At 41.8% G+C, this 17,247-nt stretch overlaps 1 non-coding gene across 1 annotated transcript; it reads right to left on the bottom strand.

Moving 5' to 3' along the window:
• Positions 1–16,812: 16,812 nt before the first annotated feature.
• LOC141593326 (small nucleolar RNA R71) lies at positions 16,813–16,919 on the bottom strand. Its single transcript, XR_012521417.1, has one exon. It is a non-coding gene; the product is annotated as a small nucleolar RNA R71 (small nucleolar RNA).
• Between the last annotated feature and the right edge of the window lie 328 nt (positions 16,920–17,247).

Genomic DNA, 17,247 nt, shown 5'->3' with positions numbered 1-17,247 from the left:
TCATATTCCGCCTAAAACCAAACCACCTAATAATTGCATGAAAACTGACTCATATAAAGGTCACGCGTTAGTTTTCTATGACATTCATATGTCACACGATTTTAAGCCATCACCTAAATTAATTCATTCACGTAATGCTAGTTTTTCGTTCACTTAAAATGAATTAAAATTAAGTTGATGGGATCTTCCTCGTATAAACCAAAATTGAGAATGGTCTTTATAGGTCAAACTCCAATGAGTCCCTTCTTCGTCGGTAGGCCTAATATGACCCCTTCTACGTCGGGTAAGTTGGAACCGATTGACCTATTTTATCTCAACACTATGGTCACTCGTACGATCCTGTGATTATGGTGGACTATAGATAGGATTTACGGAAATCTATCGACCAAGAGTTCTTACGGAAGAATTAGCTAAACAGTTGGCTTATCAATTTACGAAAATTGAGTCTTGGGATCACTTGTATCATTCTTGAGGGAGATCAATTATGCAAGTGCGAGAGTCTACACGTTAAAATAAATTTTTAAATAGACTTAAATCACCTCGATGAGTTGCTTATTTCGTTTTTGTTTTTCTTTCTTTTTCAAAGTGTAGAACACGAACAATTAAAGCGCTAATAACGAAATGGTGGTCCTACTAACGACCCAATGCCAAGTGCCACATTGGACCGTGAGTCCTGGCTTTGGATCTTCATGAATCGATGAATCGTCTACTCGATCGAAGAATGATGGATCAAACTTCGCGGACCGGGAGGCGGCATTACGGAATGCCGCCACCGCGACGGAAGCTCAAATATCTAATAGAGCCCATCCCGCCAAACCCAGGTCCCACGGCTAGAGCTAATGAGATCGCCAAGTTTAACGATTTCTGTATGGAAGCGGGTGCGATTAAAAACGTACTCATTTTTGCAATGGAACCCAATTTGCATAAACGCTTCATAGCCCATGGTGCAAACAAGATTTTCACCACGCTCACTAAGGAATTCTCGAAAGCACCGAGAATCGTGACCTATGAGCATACCACTCGCTTCTTTGATGCGAAACTCCGTAAGGGCCAACAAGTTAGCCCACACATTCTCAAAGCATGATTGAGAATGTCGAGAAGCCTGGAGACGCTTGATTGTAAAATCAGCGAGAACATTGTGATTGACCGCATGCTTCATTCACTCCACGATGGTTTTGCGCTCTTTAGAGCGAATTACTATATGAATGATTTGAAGAAAAGTCCCCATGAACTGCACTCCCTTCTCGTACAGACCGAGAAGGACATGAAGTTCAGTGGGAGCATGAAACAGGATGTTCTCGTTGTCTCAAACAAGGGCAAGGGTAAGGGCAAAGCTAAAGCAGACCTAGCAGTAGGTAAGGCGAAGTTTAAGAAGTCGGGTTCAGGTAAGAGTGGGCCTGGTGAGTCGAGCAACTCATCAGGCGCGACAAAGAGCAAGAATGAAAACATGGAATGCCATCATTGCCACAAGACTGGGCATTAGAGGCGTACATGTCCTATCTATCATGAGGACATAAAAGCAGGTCGCGTTAAACCTGTTGGTATGTTTTCTTCCTCTTCTACTTTTATTCATATGATTGAGATTAACCACGCAAGTTACGGAACTTGGGTACTAGATACTGGTTGTGGTTCTCATCTGTGTAATCATGTGCAGGGGCTCCGAAACATCGAACCCCTCGTAAAGGGTGAGGTGGACCTGCGTGTCGGGAATGGAGCACGAGTGGCTGCCGTCTCGAGGGGAACATATGTGATCCAGCTTCCTAGCGGATTTGAGTTATTTTTATATAACTGCTATTATGTACCCAGTCTTTCTAAAAACATTATTTCAGTTTTTGCACTTGACAAACTTGGTTTTTCATTTGTAATAGAGAATAATTCTTGCATTTTCTCATTACACGATATGATTTATGGCAAGGCAGTCTCCATGAATGGAATTTATGTTTTAGATCAGACCACCGAAATATTACACGTAATGAATAAAAAGTTAAAGGTTGGTGACAAAGATCAAACATATCTATGGCACTGCCGTATGGGACACATTAATGAGAAACGCGTAAAACAGCTCATAAAGAATGGAGCTATCTCGGCCTTTAATTTTCAATCATTTGGCACGTGTGAATCATGTCTCATCGGTAAGATGACTCGGATTTCCTTCAAAAGTGTTGGAATGCACGCTGCTGACCTATTAGGGCTCATACACACGGATGTATGTGGACCTATGTCAATCACCGCACGAGAAGGCTATAGTTATTTCATCACTTTCACGGACGATTTAAGTAGATATGGCTATGTCTACTTAATGAAGCACAAAAGTGAATCCTTTGAGAAATTCAAAGAATACCGAACAGTGGTACAGTAACCTCTTTGGGTAGAAAGATTAAAACACTGCGTTCAGATCGTGGTGGCGAGTATCTTTCTCACGAGTTTGATCAACACCTTAAGGACTGTGGGATTGCCCTACAGTTAACTCCACCTGGAACACCTCAATTGAATGGTGTGTCCGAACGGAGAAATCGAACTCTACTTGATATGTTTCGATCCATGATGAGTCACACCATGTTGCCTGACTCATTATGGGGTTATGCTCTTCTGTCTGCTGCTCTAATACTTAACCGAAGTCCGTCTAAAGCTGTTGACAAGACTCCATATGAACTATGGAAGGGAACGGTCCCTAACTTGTCCTTTATACGGGTTTGGGGCTGCGAGGCTTATGTCAAGTGGAGACACGAGGATAAGCTCGGCCCGCGATCGGTCAAGACATACTTTATAGGTTATCCTAAAGGAACGCTTGGTCATTACTTTTATTCGCCAACCGAACAACGTGTATTTGTTGCGGCTAGTGCGACATTCTTAGAGAAGTAATTTCTCGAGAATGCAAAGAGTGATAGAACCTTCGAACTGTCGGAGATTCCAGAACCAAGTACCGAGCAACCATTGGAGGAACCAGTTCCTTCAATCCCGGCTGCGGTTAATATTCCTGAGGAACCTAGAAGGTCGGGAAGAGTCTCTATTCCTCCGGACAGATACATTGGTATGGTCGAGGAACATGACATAGATGACATTCTACTCTTAACGAGTAGTGAACCCGCAACCTATAAAGGTGCCATGACTAGTTCTGACTCAAAGCTATGGCTTGAGGCCATGCAATCCGAGATGGACTCTATGTATGAGAACAACGTATGGGATCTTGTTGACTTACCTGCTAAGGTTCGTCCCCTTCAATGCAAATGGCTTTACAAGATAAAGCATTCTGTGGAAGGTCAACAAGATATCTATAAAGCACGACTAGTTGCTAAAGGTTTCACCCAAGTGCCAGGTTTGCACTACGATGAGATTTTTGCACCCGTGGTCATGCTGCGTTCCATTCGGATTATCTTAGCGATTGCCGCTTTTCATGACTATGAAATTTGGCAAATGGACGTGAAAACCGCCTTCTTAAACGGCTTTTTGGAGGAAGAGTTGTACATGTTACAACCCGAAGGTTTCATCGATCCAGAACATCCTAAGAAAGTGTGCAAGCTTAAGCGTTCCATTTATGGACTTAAGCAAGCATCTCGGAGTTGGAATCATCGCTTCGACCAAGTGATAAAAGAAAATGGATTCATTCGATCAGTCGAGGAACCATGTCTCTATACCAAGTCGAGTGGGAGCAAGATTGTCTTCCTAATATTGTATGTCGATGACATACTCCTGATTGGGAATGACATACCTCTCTTAACTTCGGTGAAAGTTTGGTTGAAAAACCACTTCCAGATGAAAGATCTGGGTGAGGCACAAAGAATTTTGGGCATCCGTATCTATCGAGATAGATCACGTCGGATGTTATCTCTCAGTCAGGAGTCTTACATAGACAAAGTCCTAGAGAGATTCAAAGATGACTAACTCAAAAAGGGGTTCCTTCCTATGGCTCCAGGGGTGCATTTGAGCAAGTCTCAGGCACCAGAGACACCGGAAGAGAAAGAGCGCATGACAAGGATTCCTTATGCTTCGGCTATAGGATCAATCATGTATGCCATGATATGCACACGTCCAGACGTGGCATATGCATTGAGTATGACAAGTCGATTCCAACAGCATCCAGGTGATTCACATTGGATAGCCGTCAAGAACATTCTTAAGTACCTACGGAGGACTAAAGATTGGGCATTGACTTATGGAGGCGAACAAAAGCTATGCGCAACCGGTTTCGCAGATGCTAGCTTCCAAACGGATCGTGATGACTCGAAATCTCAGTCTGGATTCGTTTTTACTCTTAATGGCGCTGCAGTCAGCTGGAAGAGTTCCAAACAAACTGTTACAGCAGATTCTACGACTGAGTCCGAGTACTATGCCGCGTCTGAAGCTACAAAGGAAGCGATATGGATGCGTCAATTCTTACAAGGACTATCTGTAGTGCCTAGTTCGAATGACCCGATCACCATCTATTGTGACAATAGAGGTGTCATCTTCCAGGCTAAGGAGCCCAAGTCTAGCAACAAATCTAGACATGTACAACGGAAAGCTCATCTAATCCGAGATTACGTGGAGCAAAAGGAAGTAGTGATAGAAAAGATTGCTACAGATGATAATATAGCAGATCCTCTCACTAAACCATTACGACAAGATAAGCATGAAGGGCATGTTAATTCCATGGGAATTAAACGTGTTCCTGAGTTGTAGTACTTTTTTATGGACTAGATTCATTCTCTTTTGTACTCTATACGACATCATCGTTTTGATATTTATATATTTTGTTTTTCATGTGGAATTTGTACGACAATTTTGAACACCACAAAGTGAACTGAACAAACATTATATTTTTGGTCCTTAATTGCCCACATGAGCTGATAACTCTGGCAATTATTTTGTGACGTTGGTTGATGGTGGGTTCAACAAGCCATAAGTCAAACGGTTGACTGACCAATCACATAGGCGAGTTATACGGATACCTTGTAGGACACAATTGTGACATCGACGTGGAGTCCTAAATGTTTTATAACATTCGGTGCCCGGTCGTGGATAGGACCTCCATGGTGATCCTAAGAGTCGATTCTTTTAACTATCGACTGTCTCTTGAGACTAAGGCAGATTTTGGGTGACTTTGGTTTCTTTCTCACGGTCATCCGTAACAGGGGGCCAAGTAGATTTTTTCTGGGTCATTTCATGCTGTGCTTAGATCGGAAGGAGTCGAGTTGAAGGAAATATTCAGCCTTTATCAGGTACTCGATATTTCTCAGGGCCACTCGAGGAGTCAGAATCGAAATGCATGGCCATGCTCGGACACGGATTCGTTTTATCAGTTAAGTTACTCTCTAGTCGGGAAACCACTCTTGATACTGATCGCTTGTAAAATACGACCTTTGCGGATCCGGATCTGCAAATTGTTTTACATTGAGTGGGAGAAATTTTAAATGAATATGAGAATCGGTTATCGCACATACACTTGTACGGACAAGTGGGAGTTTGTTGGAGCTGTGTCCTCCAGTTAGTGCGGATAACGTCATTGCACGTACACTTGTACGGACAAGTGGGAGCTTGTTGGGGCTGGTGTCCTTTACAGTTAGTGCAAGGACTTACAAATCTCTAAAAGGATCAAAGGGCATACTTTTGGTATTATTATCAGTTGATCCACGTTTATCAATAACGGTTGGCTTGCTAGATAAGTTTGACGTTATTGTCATACAGATGGCGGTGATCAACTGGTCCCTAAAAGTCACACCTATAGGATACGTTTGAGAGATGTGACAGTATGAAAATACAGTCATGTTGATGCCAAATTTGACTAACCAGTTAGTCGGAGTTATTGACTAGTAATTAGTCAAAACGCGATGTTGAGATATTTTATTTAATACGGATTAAATAAAATGGGCTAAGGCGAATTAAGCAGTTAATTCGTAAATTAAATATAAACGATCATATTTAATTGATGTATATTGAATTAATTATACAATATCGTCTTTGTCGGACATGTATTAATATTTCAACTAACCCGTGTTATTAGTTGATATTTTAATAGCCGATAACCGATGACGATTTATAATAAAAACCGCGTCATATACATTTAGCAATTTTTGAGCCGGACCACGAGTTAAAATTAAGAGGAAGTGGAAGCCCACTTCCCCATGAGGGCTCACGGTTGGCCGAATGGAGGAACAAAAGGAGAGCCTCTCCTCCTTTCTAACCTAATCGATCATTTTGACAAAAACATTAGGGTTTGAGCATTCTTTCTCGAAATTTCTAGATCTCACATCGAATAACCTCACAATAGCTCTCTCGATATTGCAAGTCAATTAGAGAGCATTTCTAGCACAAGGGCATAGTCTCAGACGGTCTTGGGTGCAACGATTAGGAGGAAATCTCTGTTGATTTCTGTTCTTTACGCCGCACATCAAAGGACCCGAGGTTGATTCTTAATCTTCATCGTTTTCTATTGTATTTCGTTTATGACCATAAATCGCATGTTATATTTACGTTATAATCCTTAAAATTAAGGGAATTTTACGGATATTTCCCTACACTTAAGAGATCCATTTGTGGTTTTAAGCAGGCATCAAGGAGTTGGCATCATTGTTCCGATCATGTTGTTAAACTAGACTGCTTTACTCAAAGTGACGAGGAACCGTGTGTGAGACCACTAAGGGTTTTGTTAACAATGGGAAACTTCTTAAGCGAATTAATCACACCCTGGTCACACTTATTTCAAAATGTGATCCCACAAAATGTGACACAATTCAGACCTATCTCTTGTTGTAATGTGGTTTATAACTGCATATCAAAGTTATTATGTAATAGATTAGCAACTGTTCTACCTTACATCATTAGTGATAATCAAGGGGGGGGGGTGTTATAAAAGGGAGGACTCTTAGTTTGTCAAGATGTGGGGAGATGCTATAATAGAAAATCCATTTCCCCTAGGTTTATGCTTAAAGTTGACCTCAAAAATTCCTATGAGTCTGTGAGCTGGGTTTACCCAGAACAGATGTTGGTTACTTTGAATTTCCCACAAGCACTGTTTACTTGGATAATTATAAGAGATTTTAATATCCACAGTGCACATTATATATAAATTAAATAAATTAATTATAAGAGATTCAAATGCCCGCAACCTGAATTGACAACACCCCATCTGGTCTAACCCAACTTATTGGAAAGCCCTTATGACCAAATCAAAGCCAACTCAACCAAAATGGTAACCCGTTTGTCATGTATACTTTTAATGAACTGGACTGGATTTAAGTGAACGCTATTGATATTAAAAATTGGCTGACCTTATTGAAAAATGAGGACTTTATCATTTAAACACTTGTATTTACGAGACTATGGTTTGAAAAAAGATCGAATATCGCCGCGTCTCATCTGGGTGCTAGGATATTTCCGTATGTCGAAGTAACCGCGTTTAAATTAAGAAAACTTAGGGTACCAACTACCTCGTAAAGTTTTTATTTTAGAAACAAAATGAGTTTAAAATAAATAAAAATATTTCGGCAATATGTACTTTTACTCGTGGTTATGAGAAATAACTAGGCACAGTGTACTTTTACTTGTGGCAAAAAAAAAAAATTATTAGCCACGGACGTGGTTTACTTCGTAGCTAATCACATTTATTAGCCACGATCGTGGCTTACTTTGTGGCTAATCATAATTATTAGCCACGGTCGTGGCTAACTTCGTGTCAAATCACATTTATTAGCCACCGTTGTAACTTAATTTGTGGCTAAAAGCAATTGTTTGCCACGGTTTTATTTTTCTCGTGGCATAGTTTTTCATACCAATTAATTTTCAAAGAGGGAAACCATTTTTCACGTGGCAAAGCAAATTTTCGCCACGAATTATGAATTCTCGTGGCATAATTCGTGGCGCAAGAGATGATTTATTTCAGTGATACTTGACGTTGAGACAGAGCATTCAATTTCTTCAGAAAATTCGTCCTTTGAAGAGGATAATACTTCTGAACTTGATATTCCAGTACCTACGATAACCAATATGCCTACTTTAGCAAGTCATTCCGATCCTACTTTGGCTTCCATCCCTAAAGGATTCAAGCTCCCTGCCACTGATGACGGTACTTTTAAAATTCATCCATCTTACATAAATTTGGTGGAACGAAATTTATTTGGAGGGGGAACTAATGAAGATCCTGCAAAACATATGGAGAAATTTGTCACATATTGATGTTCCGTCCCATTAACTGCTTGGGTGACTCAAGATCAGGTCAAACAAGTGCTCTTTCTTTTTTCCTTAAAAGATGGTGCTGCAGAGTGGTTTCGAGATTTGGATATGGAGGATCAGTGTAATACTACGGTTTTATATGTCTTTGGGTACTCTATCGAGTGGCTCTTACTATGTCGAGTAAGTAGCTTTTTCCGCAAAACAGTAGACTGCCTGTAGGGTACTCGATCGAGTAAGTTGGGGACTCGATCGAGTAAGGGTCACTCGATCGAGTAAGTCACTTACTCGATCGAGTAAGTGTGTTTTACGGGTGATTTTGACGGGTTTTGTTAATAATGCGGGATTAGTATATAAGGCCTCTGTCACTTGTCCTAAACTTTTTTAACAATTCTAAAAACCTATTTGAGAAGAAGAGGAGTTACGTAAGATGTATTCATCGCATTGTTAGCAAATCCCCAAGGCTAGGAGTGTCGGATCATCTTGTTCTTTACGCCGTTGTGATCCTTGTGTCGAGGGTAAGCTTTTTATATAATTTTTATAATTTTTTGTTAAGGTTGGTTAAACCCTAATTGGGTGATTTGGGGGTTTTGAGTGATTTGTATGAATGTAGTAGTAATTGTATGTATGTGTGTTATAGGAGGAGGTTTCATTGAGGAAAGATTTCGATTAGCTTCTAAGACCTTCTGTGGTGTTTGCATTTCAGGTAAGGTTTCCCTACTCAGTATTGGCTACATATTGTATTGGTAATTGTTGTGGTGATTGTTGATTAATCTTTATGCTGGATTGGTTTTGGTGATTTTTGATAATATCTTGTTGATTGATTGTATGACTGTCGGTGATCTTCGGGGTGCGTCCCTAGCTGAGTGGAGTCACTTGCGGGAGTGGCTTCACGCCCTTGATTCGCCTTCTGTGGAACCCGCCACAGAAAGGATGTGCACATTAATAAACATGGGTTTATCGCTCGATAGAGATGAGCGGGGCTTAGGTGGGAACGGCTGCAGTCCCCCACTGGCGGCGAGGAGTACTTGTTGTAATGGGTACTCTGGCAGGGCTACACACTTTAGTGTGTAGTCATATATGTGGAGATAGGGTGGAGTTGTGGTGATTGAGATTCTTTGTTTGAGATTGTTTGTAACATGGTTTCTTTGGTGTTTTGTTGTTTTTATGTAATTAGTCGATCCTGTTTAAATGTTTTAAAATTATGGTGATCCATTCGGGGATGGTGAGCGAGTTGTTGAGCAGGTATGAGATGATGCGCATGGGTTATTTGGGATGAGTCAAAGACGTTGCGATTTTAGAAGTCTTTGTGTGTCGAACCCTTTTTGTTGTTTAGTAGTTGACGGTTTTGAGAACTTTGTATTTTCTTTTATCAGTTTTGGAGTATGGCATGTAACACTTAAACTTATTACTATTTAAGTACGTTTCCTTATTGTCATTTGATTATCATTACCTCGGGCAACCGAGATGGTGGCATTCTCTTACCTTAAGTGGTCCTGGTAAGGCACTTAGAGTATGGGAGTGTTACAAAGTGGTATCAGAGCGACGAACTTGAAACTTGTAACCAATGAACCTAATGAACATAAGGAGTCAAACTAAAATGAACCCGGGTAGGAGTTGTAGGAGCTAATACAAATACTTGGGAGACGTCCTAAAGTCGCGAACCCGCCCTACAATTTTGAACCGGACACTATGGGGTGTGTGTCGGGATCGCTATGTGTTATTCTTGTGCTTGGTGTATCTATATCGTAATGTGTGGTACGAATCGATGGATGCATGTATGTGGAGGATAGGAGATGTGAAGTGAAAGATGGTGATGATGTGATTTATATGTTGATTGGTTGAAAGCATGATATTTGATTTATAACGTGGCATGTTAGAAATACGGAAGGAAAGTTGTTTTGTTTGAGTATATATATATATATATATATATATATATATATATATATATATATATATATATATATATATATATATATATATATATATATATTGTTTGTCGTTTTGCATAAGAGTATAGATAGTTGGAAGTGAGAATTTGAACATGCAGGTAGTATACGAGTCTGCATGACTCGATCGAGTGGGGGGCACTCGATCGAGTGGGTGTGACTCGATCGAGTAGGTAGTTTTCGTTTCTGTGCAGAAGTCTGTTTTTGGGCACTCGATCGAGTAGGATAGGGAACTTGATTGAGTAGGGCTAACTCAATCGAGTAGGATGTGGGCTCGATCGAGTACGTTTCTGGGATCTTTCTGGTCAGGTTCTAGAGTCGAGGTACTCGATCGAGTAAGGTGGGAAACTCGATCGAGTGACCTCAACTCGATCGAGTGGGTTGTTGTACTCGATCGAGTAGGTGCTGTACAAGTCATTTTCGTGTTTTGAGCTACGGGATGTGTGTTTATGTTTACCCTTTTCTTATATAGTTTCAAAGATGTCACCGAAGAGAACATCATTGTATGCTAGGGCAGAGAATATGAGTACTGATGAGATTGTTAAGATGTTGGAGCACCAGGATGCTCTTACTGAGGCTTTGAAGAGGGTGGAAAAGGATAAAGAGAAAGGACCTGATCACTCAAAGATCAGCATACATATAGCAAGGTTTAATCCTAAGGAGTATATGGGAACAGGGGCGCCAATTTTGTTGGATAATTGGCATAGAGAGATGGAGAATATACTCAATCTGGTTCATTGCCCAGATGAGCTTCGACTGTAACAAGCTGCGTTCTACTTGAGGGAAGCAGCTGATGAGTGGTGGGACAAGGTTAAGGCGAGTGCTTTGGAGTTGTATCTGAAACAGGGGTTACCTGCGATACTATGGGATGAGTTTAAGAGAGCTATGAGGCGAGAGTTTGTGCCAGAGCATGTGCGAAGTAAGCTGATGGAAGAGTTTGATGATTTTAAGATGACATCTGATATGAAAGTTTCTGAGTACTATCATAAGTTCAATGAGAAATCTAGGTATGCTAAGGACATGGGGCTGAGTCAAGAGAACTTGGCATTGAGGTTTGAGAAGGGGTTGACCCCCAAGATCATGGACAATTACCGGTAGGAGCCCATACTGATGTTAAAGAGGTGTGTGAGCGTGCTGGGAGGGCGGAGAGGTTAGTTAAGATGACTAAGGAGAGAGTTTCTGAGAAGAGGAAAGCTGAGAGTGAGGGTGGTGGCCAGTCTAGTTACAAGAAGAGCGGCTATAACCAGGCGAGGGCGTACTCATCAGGTTCGGGGTTTAGTGCTGGAGCTTCTTATGGGCGTGGCCGTGGTGGTAGTAGTAGCAGTTGGGGTATGACTTGTTTTCACTGTGGCGGTATGGGCCACAAGAGGCATAAGTGCACTAGTGCTATGAGTGGGGGTTTTCAGAGACCGTCGCAGGGGAGTTTCTCTCAGGGTCTTTCGCAGAGTTATGCTAGTAACAGGCCGGCTGAGTCGTGGAACAACAGGGGTGGCCAGAGTAACAACAATGGTAGAGCTAACCACAATGGCGGTAATTCATACCAGAAACCGGCGGCGAACAACAACAACAACAACAACCAGGGGTCAGCGGCTAAGCCGTATACCTCAGCTAGTATTGTCCAGGGAGTTGGGCAGAAGACCAGTGGTAAGTTGTTTATGATTGATAAGAAGGCAGCTGAGGATGATGCTCACGTTATCACTGGTACTTTTGCTGTTAATGGAGTCTTTACCTTTGTTTTGTTTGATTAGGGAGCGTCACAGTCGTTTGTATCATCGAGTCATGCTAAGCTGTTGGGTTTGAGTGAGTATGAGTTTGTAAAAGAGGAGGTTTTTATATCGTCGGGTGAGTCTGTATCATGTGGGCGGTTGTATAGAGGTGTGTCTATGATAGTTGGGCAGGTTGACCTACCAGTGGACTGGTTAGAGTTTCCTTTGGAGGGTTTTGAGATGATAGTTGGTATGGAGTGGTTGGGTAAGTATAAGGCTAAGATAGATTGTCATCAAAAGAGAGTTTCTTTGAGAGGTCCTAAGGGGATTAGTGTGTCTTATCATGGGTTTGTTATCAGACCCAAAGTTAAGTTGATTGCAGCAGTGACCTTCAAGTCCTATCTGAGGAAGGGGTGTCCGTTGATCTTATGCCATGTGAGAGATCATAGTATGGAGAGTCTGTCAGTTGAGCAGATACCAGTGGTGGGAGAGTTTCCAGATGTCTTTCCAGATGAGATATTGGGGTTGCCACCGAAGAGGGGGATAGATTTCAGCGTTGAGTTGAAACTGGGGACGGGGCCAATCTCTAAGGCACCGTATCGTATGGGTCCTAAGGAGTTGAAGGAGCTGAAGAAGCACCTGGATGATCTGATTGAGAAGGGATACATTAGACCTAGTGTATCATCGTGGGAAGCACCAGTCTTGTTTGTAAATAAGAAAGATGGAAGCTTGAGGTTATGCATTTATTATAGAGAGCTGAACAGAGTTACAGTGAAGAATAAGTATCCTTTGCCGAGGATAGATGATTTGTTTGATCAGTTGAACAGTGCATCGGTCTTTTATAAGATTGATTTGAGGTCGGGTTACCATCAGGTGAAGATTCGGGAAGAGGACATACCAAAGACAGCTTTTACATCGAGGTATGGTCACTATGAGTATGTTGTGATGCCGTTTGGGTCGTCTAATGCACCTGCGGTGTTTATGGATTTGATGAACCAAGTCTTCAGTCAGTTCTTGGATCGGTTTGTTGTGGTTTCTATCGACGATATCTTAGTCTTTTCTAAGACTAAGGAGGAGCATGAGGAGAATTTGAGGATAGTATTGCAGACTTTGCGAGAAAATCAGTTGTATGCAAAGTTGTCTAAGTGTGAGTTCTGGTTAGAGGAAGTTGCTTTTCTGGGGCGTGTGATTTCAAAGAAGGGTGTAGTTGTGGATCATGCAAAGATAGAGGCAGTTACTCAGTGGGAAGCACCTAAGAATGTGGCTGAGATCAGGAGTTTCTTGGGTTTGGCAGGGTACTATAGACGGTTCGTGAAAGATTTTTCTAAGATAGCTAGACCTATGACAGATTTGATGAGGAAAGAGAACAGGTTCCGTTGGGATGAAAGTTGTGAGACGGTGTTCCAAACATTAATGGAGCGTTTGAGCACAGCTCCAATCTTTGCATTACCTGAAGGGAGTGAGAACTTTGAGGTGTATACAAATGCTTCAAAGAATGGGTTGGGTTGTGTGTTGATGTAGAATGGGAAAGTGATTGCCTATGCTTCTAGGCAATTGAAGCCTTATGAGGAGCACTATCCGACACATGATCTAGAGTTGGGTGCAGTTGTGTTTGCTCTCAAGATTTGGAGGCACTATCTTTATGGGGCGACCTTTAAGGTGTTTTCAGATCACAAAAGTCTCAAGTACGTCTTCACTCAAAAGGAGTTGAACATGAGACAGAGGAGGTGGATGAAGCTGATTGGGGATTATGACATGGATATTATATACCATGAAGGGAAAGCTAATTGAAGATACTTTGAGCAGAAAGAGTGTGCATTATCTATGCACTGCTATATCTTTGATGAGGTTGAGAGATGAGTTGGGGAATATGGGGATACATATGATACAGAAAGGGGATGTTAGAGGGGACTTGATAGTGGAGCAAGACCTTTATGATGATATTCGTAGGAAACAAGCCTTGGATCCCAAGATTGAGTAGTGGAGAGCTGGAGTAGAGAAAGGGACGGTGTCTAGATTCTCTATTCATACAGATGGCAGCGTGAGATTTGATGGGAGATGGTGTGTTCCTAATGATGAGGAGTTGAAAAAGATAATCATGACAGAGGCTCATTTCACACCATACTCGGTGCATCCAGGCGGTGACAAGCTATATAAAGATTTAAAGAAGACTTTCTGGTGGCCTGGGATGAAGAAGGAAATAGCGGAGTTTGTGGCTCCTTGTTTGACATGTCAGAGCGTTAAAGGGGAGCAGCGACGACCACAAGGTAAGATTCAGTCTCTTGAGGTACCTGAGTGGAAGTGAGAGTCTATTTCTATGGATTTTATAGTGGATTTGCCGAGGAGTCAACAGGGTAACAACATGATATGGGTTATAGTTGACCGTCTGACCAAGTCAGCTCACTTTGTGCCAATGAAAGATAATTGGACCAAGATTCATATCACGGTTTTGTAAAGAGTTGCAGGAGATGATGGGGACTACCTTGAAGATGAGTATGGTATTTCATCCTGCAACAGATGGCCAGACAGAGAGGACCATCAAGACATTAGAGGACATATTACGAGCCTGTGTTATGGATTTTGGTGGTAGCTGGGAGCAGAGATTAGACTTGATTGAGTTTTCTTACAACAACAGCTATCACACCAGCATAGGCATGGCACCATTTGAGGCATTGTATGGGAGGAGATGTAGGAGTCCGATTTGCTGGGATGATAGAGCTGAGGTAGTTGTTTTGGGACCACAGATGGTACAAGAGATGTTTAAACAGGTTAAGCTGATTAGACAAAGGATGAAGGCGGCCCAGGATCGACAAAAGTGTTATGCAGATCTACATCATCGTGACATAGAGTTTCAGGTTAGGGACAAGGTTCTTTTGAAAGTGTCTCCTATGCGTAGGGTCATGAGATTTGGTAAGAAAGGGAATCCGAGCCAGAAGTTAATAGGACCATATGATATTTTGGATCGTGTGAGTGAGGTTGCTTATCTGTTAGCTTTACCAACTGCTTTGGATAGAGTGCATAACGTGTTTCATGTGTCTCAGCTGCAGAAGTATGTCAGTGATCCATCAAATGTGTTAGAGGTAGAGAAAATCGAGCTGGATGAGTCCTTGTCTTATCTTGAGGTGCCCAAACAGATTCTTGATCGCAGAGTTAGGAAAACTAAGCATGGGGAGACAGTGTTGCTTAAGGTTCTTAGGTCTAACCATGAGGTCGAGGAGGCTACTTGGGAGGCGGAGGAGGCTATGAGGGAGCGGTATCCGTCTCTTTTTTTATCAGGTATGTGTGATTACGGGGACGTAACCATGTTTCTTTTATGGGGGTAGGAGATGATCGCATTGAGTTTTTGCATGTTTTATGTTGTTTTAGTCCAGTTAGTAGTTGTCTTGAGTCGGGTTGAGTTTTTTTTTGGGAGGTGTGTTTTGAGTTTTGTGTTGAGTTTTGGTTATGTTGTTGTGTCGGAGTAATGTTAGTGTGTCTTGTGTTTTGTTTGTGGGTTGAACTTCGGGGACGAAGTTCCTTTTAAGGAGGGAAGACTGTAATACTACGGTTTTATGTGTCTTTGGGTACTCTATCGAGTGCGGCTTACTCTGTCGAGTAAGTAGTTTTTTACGCAAAATAGTAGACTGCCTGTAGGGTACTCGATCGAGTAAGTTGGGGACTCGGTCGAGTAAGGGTCACTCAATCGAGTAATTCACTTACTCGATCGAGTAAGTGTGTTTTACGGGTGATTTTGACGGGTTTTGTTAATAATGCAGGATTAGTATATAAGGCCTCCGTCACTTCTCCTAAACTCTTTTAACAATTCTAAAAACCTATTTAAGAAGAGGAATTACGTAAGCTATATTTATCGCATTGTTAGCAAATCCCCAAGGCTAGGAGTGTCGGATCATCTTGTTCTTTACGCCGTTGTGATCCTTGTGTCGAGGGTAAGGTTTTTATATAATTTTTGTAATGTTTTGTTAAGGTTGGTTAAACCCTAATTGGGTGATTTTGGGGGTTTTGGGTGATTTGTATGAATGTAGTAGTAATTGTATGTATGTGTATTATAGAAGGACGTTTCGTTGAGTAAAGATTTCGAGTAGCTGCTAAGACCATCTGTGGTGTTTGCATTTCAGGTAGGGTTTCCCTACTCAATATTGGCTACATATTGTATTAGTAATTGTTGTGGTGATTGTTGATTAATCGTTATGCTGGATTGGTTTTGGTGATTTTTGATAATATCTTGTTGATTAATTGTATGACTGTCTATGATCTTCGGGTTGCGTCCCTGGCTGAGTGGAGTCACTTGCGGGAGTGGCTTCACGCCCTTGATTCGCCTTCTGTGGAACCCGCCACAGAAGGGATGTGCACATTAATGAACATGGGTTTATTGCTCGAGGGAGATGAGCGGGGCTTAGGTGGGAACGGCTGCGGTCTCCCACTGGCGGCGAGGAGTACTTGTTGCGATGGGTACTCTGGTAGGGCTACATAGTTTTGCGTGTAGTCAGATATGTGGAGATAGGGTGGAGTTGTGGTGATTGAGATTGCTGTTAGAGATTGTTTCTAACATGATTTCTTTTCAGCTGTTGTTTTTATGTAATTATTACTGACCCCGTTTAAATGTTTTAAAAACTGTGGTGATCCATTCGGGGATGGTGAACAATTTTTGAGCAGGTATGAGACGATGCGCATGGGTTAGCTGGGATGAGTCACCACGTTGCAGTTTTAGAAGTCTTCCGCTGTGTCGAACCCTTTTTGTTGTTTAGTAGTTGACGGTTTTGAGAACTTTGTATTTTCTTTTATCAGTTTTGGAGTTTGGCATGTAACACTTAAACTTATTACTATTTAAGTACGTTTCCTTATTGTCATTTGATTATCATTGCCTCGGACAACCTAGATGGTGGCATTCTCATACCTTATGTGGTCCTGGTAAGGCACTTGGAGTATGGGGGTGTCACAATCAGGGAGTTACTGACTGGAATACTCTATCTCTTGCTTTCTACAAGAGGTACTTTTCACCACAGAAGACTAATGTATTCAGGAGTAAGATCACCAGCTTCAAACAAGGACCCACTGAAGATTTAAATGAGGCATGGGTTCGCTTCAAAAGATTAGTCCGTTCAGTTCCCCATCATGGCTTTCAAAAGTGGTTCTTTGCAAACAGTTTTACAACAGGTTGTATGATGATCATCATGCTTTGCTAGGTTCTTCGGCTAAGGGGAGGTTTCAGGACAACACTAATGATGATAATGCATGGAAGTTGATTGATCAGATTGATACCCATACTGCTAAGTATGGAAACCCCAGGGGAAGTATACGTGGAAGTGGGCCAGATAGTGGTATTGCGGCGCAGTTGGAGGCTCTAATTGCCCAAATTGCTGATATGAACACTACTCAATCTTTGACCCATAAGGAGGTAGTTCATGCTATGACTCAACAGGAGGAGTCTTGTGCGTGATGTGGTATGG

This window comes from Silene latifolia, chromosome 7 (genome assembly GCF_048544455.1).
Source record: "Silene latifolia isolate original U9 population chromosome 7, ASM4854445v1, whole genome shotgun sequence".
NCBI lineage: Eukaryota > Viridiplantae > Streptophyta > Magnoliopsida > Caryophyllales > Caryophyllaceae > Silene > Silene latifolia.
The sequence above is the reverse complement of the archived record's forward strand: the minus strand, read 5'-3'. Positions and strand labels throughout refer to the sequence as shown.